Raw genomic sequence first — 4,213 nt, forward strand, 5'->3', positions numbered from 1 at the left:
CAGCATTGATCTAAAGTACCATCTTTGGGTAGAAAAGACAGACAGGAATCTTTCCCTTTGACATCCCTACGGATTTTTTCACTAGATCCATTCAACCTGCGGTAGCAGCCACGAAACTCCACAGCACTGAAAGGGACACAGCATCTGTCTGGCGCGAGCAGAGACTAAGATGGGCGTTTAGAAACAGAGATCTCTGAAAACCGATTTTATAGTTTCAACGTACATACTCCGAGCTTTTTGATTCCTTGGTTATAAAAGTGCTTTGAGTACTTTTACGAGTTCACAAAACGGGGAAAATATCCAAAGAGGACAAGATATGAAGTGTAAAAAAAAAAAAAAGGCCTCAGGCTTTAAGTGTAGGCTGAGCTTGGAATTTCACCAGAGCAGACTTCAAGACTAGTAGAAAACCAGTAATCGTAGTGGGAATTTGTACAGAAAATGACTATCTGGTATCTCGTGTTGAGCATTTTACAGGACAAAAATTCATACACGAAGAAGTGAAAATAGTTTAGGACCAATAGCATCTTGAACTGATCCGACTGACAACTTCCAGAAACCCATTTTACTCCTGAAAACCATTTTTGTGGCCAAACAAACTTCCAAAAGGATGCCAGAATGAACCCTAAAAAAATAACTTTTGGACACGTTTAACCAGATTCCACACTGAACAGTAAAACAGCGATCCTGAGTAAAATGGCCACAGCTGAAGTGCCCTACAAAGGGGGGGGAAAAAAAACCAAACAAGCTACTTACAGTGGAGTCAGTCATTCTGTTAGCAGATGTTGCAAGTTTTAACGCCTCAACTACAAAACACTCTACTCCTCTCCAAGTCTGGATCTACTAGTGGCCAGATCGCAGGTTTCGGCAAGGCTTTCTGCTCGGTCGGGAGGCGCAGCGCCGCCAGCCCCGGGCTCTGCCCGCCCGGGCCCCCGGGGCTGCTCCTTCCCCAGCCCGCGCCGGGGCCCTTGTGCGTGCTCCCACCACGGAAGCAATTAGTGGCACTTGTTAATTACAAGTGAGGTCTCGGTGCAGTCAACTGGTACAGTGTCTTAGGGGACTGGAACTGGTTTTCTAGGTGGGCGGCAAAGCGAGGCCAGTACGTCTGCGGAGCGAGCAGGACCGCCAGCCTCTGCCCACGTCCCTCTTTGGACTATAGACAGACACCTCCCGGGGAGAGGGGGATCTGGTATGCCACTCAAGATTTCCCCAAACAGCACATAAACTTTGAGATTTTTTTTTTTTTCTTCTTTTTAAAGGAGAGCAGGTACAAAAATAAAAGAAATCCATATACTCTGAAAATATACTGGAAACTGCCACCACAGATGAGGTACCATTTATCCCGACCCCCCACCCCCAAACTGCAAACATCAAAATATATATGTTTTTAAACAAAGGAAGAATATCTGGCTATTTAATCTCAGTTAAAATGACAGCACCCTTTGTTACACTTGATATTTCACACCATTAATTCTCTTTTGAAAAAAAAAAAAAACAAAAAAAAAACCCAACCAAGATATCTAACTAACCTTGATTCCTTGCTTATCTCCTCATTCCTTAGTGCAGTAATTGTCCATCTCCATTTAAATAAATATAGCAGCTACAGCATCATAAATGTGTGGCCCTCACAACGCCAGTAACTTGATATCGTCATACAAATAAGTATCGGCACTTTACGTAGATATTTGCAAAACCAAGAAGAGAGATTAAAACATCCAAATACTCTTCACATGAAAACCAGGTAAAACGCTAGCTTCACAAGTCATTTAAGTCACTTTTTTTTTTTTTTTTTTAAACCTTCTCAGATCAGTCACTGAGAGTGGGCAGGATGAGAACCGTAGAGTGTCTTTGAAAGGAGTGTTAAAAGATTTTTTAAAAAGGGTTTTTTCTCCTAAACGCCAGAAATCCACGAGAAGTCTTTGTAAAATTTTTTTCCTTTTAAAAATTCTCTATTTTAAAACAATTTTCTGTAAAAAGCCTAACCTGAACCTTTTATAAACAGAACGACTAGCTAGACCGCTTCTACGAGAAAACTGCCAGGTCACAGACTCGGAGAAACTTTGGAGTGACTCAACTCGGAACCCGCCTCGCTCGGGGGCGCTCCCCGAGACCCCCCCGATACATCAGGGTCGGCTCGGCTGCCCTCCTCACCCTCCCACCTCCTCCCCGGGGACCCCCAAGCCACTAGCCAACTACCCACCGTCACGACTATTTCCAGTGCAATTTTAACTTTGCAAAGTTAGTCTTTTTACATTTATCTTCCTTGCTATTCGGAGATAAAATACGTATATACACTAACCGCTTAGTAAAGCTCTTTGAGACAGTGTTGTGAACAGCACGACATACATTTCAATACAATATACAGATGCACAAAATACAGTACTTGTGTTTTCTGGCAGAAAAGATGGGGGGAGATTCATGCCTGTTGAAGCAAACCGGGCTCAGATTTTAGGCTCAAAATACAGTATATTGGCAAACAGCGGATTTCATGAGAACGACAGGAGATAAGCTACTTATACCAACCCACTGGTTTTCATGTGGAGAGCAGGTGGAGTTCAGAAGGGCTGGGATAACAGCAATGCCCGTACAAACGATCTGCAGTATATATACTATGAACCAGTGCAAATAAAAACAGTCAAAAATGCAGTTCACGAGTTTACAAAGTGCAAAACTCCCCAGTCCCCCTCGTCGAATAAATGCTCGTCTCTGACATCTTAAATATTGTTTTACCTTTAAAGTGGAATGAAAAGAGTCCCATTAATTTGTTTCACATTTCAGTGATTTAACATGTTAGAACTATCCCAGCCCTCTTTATTTGCAAAGTGAAATGAAGTTACCAATAACTTAATTTTAAAAGGAAAGTCATTATCAAAGAGGAAAAAAGCCTAAAAACTTCTATTAATTCCACACATTTTACTGATGTCAAATAGATTTAACTAAGCATGTAAAAACTCAGATCTTAATAAAAAACCCCTTTCCATTTAATTCAAATATCCTCCACATTTCCAAGCCAAAAATACGGCCAATTCCTTTGTTAAATCAAAATACTGCAGTGACAAGTAAAGCTTGCAGAATTCTAGAAGCGTTTTTGCTATTTTTATTTTTTTTTTGATTTAAAAAAGGAAAATTCAAGATTCCTTCTGACTATAAAACTTTCCTTTCAAAATTAAGGCTTTTACTTTGTCCTTTTAAAATCATGGAGGTGTCCATTCTTCCACAGTTAGTGGTACAAACACTGCTTTAGTACAGCTCAATGGACACAGTTTTTTTCTTTAGAACGCTTATTGCACTAAAAGATAGCAAAACAAGTTGTCAGTTTGTTTGTTTTTTTTTTAAAAATAAACATGGTTACATTTCTAAAAAATAAAAGTTGATGTTGACCATATGTTCTGTAATAATTAAATTAAAGCATTATTATTACTCTAATAAATACAAAAAGAAACAAAAGGAAGCTAAACTTCAAAAACACATACGTATGAAATCACATTAAGGTGTGAGAGGCAGCAAGTAAACTAGCATTTTTCTTTTTTTTTTTTTTTTTTCCAAAAAGACCTTAGCTCTAAAGTTTCAGTTCTGGTGTTTACTATATTTAATCCCATAAAACTTGGGACATCTGATCTCGTGTGAAGCTTCAACGTATCTGACTTGCTAGATAAAAAATAATTGAAACTTTTGGACTAGGTAAAACAGCAGCTTTAGTAGATTCACCAGGGAGCAAGAAGAGTTTGGATCACTACTGCCTGCACATAATACCGCTAGTTTCTTTGCTTTTTGAAAGGGAACTATTGGAGCTGAGAACTCCAAAGCTGTGAATAAAGACACAAAGGCAGCAGTTGGCTAAATTATGTTCAAATTATTGGATTAGTGTGCAAAACATCCTCCCCCGCCTCGATTTTTTTCTAGCTAGGGCTGTACATTCAAATGTACTTGGATATGTTCACATTCGAATGCTTGATGGCAACACTGAGAGATTCCTCAATGCAGTGGGGTAAAATTTTTTTTTTTTTTTTTTGCACACTTCCCTCCCCAAACAATCATTGTGATTGCTCCTGTAAAGGTGGTTTGCCTTTTTTTTTTTTACATGACACCATCGAGTTTTTTATTTTGTTGTTATTTTTTTTTTTTTTTTTGCAAAGATAGTTGTGCTGCCGAGCCACTTGAGGTAAAGGCCTAAGAGGATTAAACTACGAGAAATTAAAAAAAAAAAAAAAAAAAA

The sequence above is a fragment of the Athene cunicularia genome, assembly GCF_003259725.1.
Source record: "Athene cunicularia isolate RWA chromosome 23 unlocalized genomic scaffold, athCun1 chr23_part1, whole genome shotgun sequence".
NCBI lineage: Eukaryota > Metazoa > Chordata > Aves > Strigiformes > Strigidae > Athene > Athene cunicularia.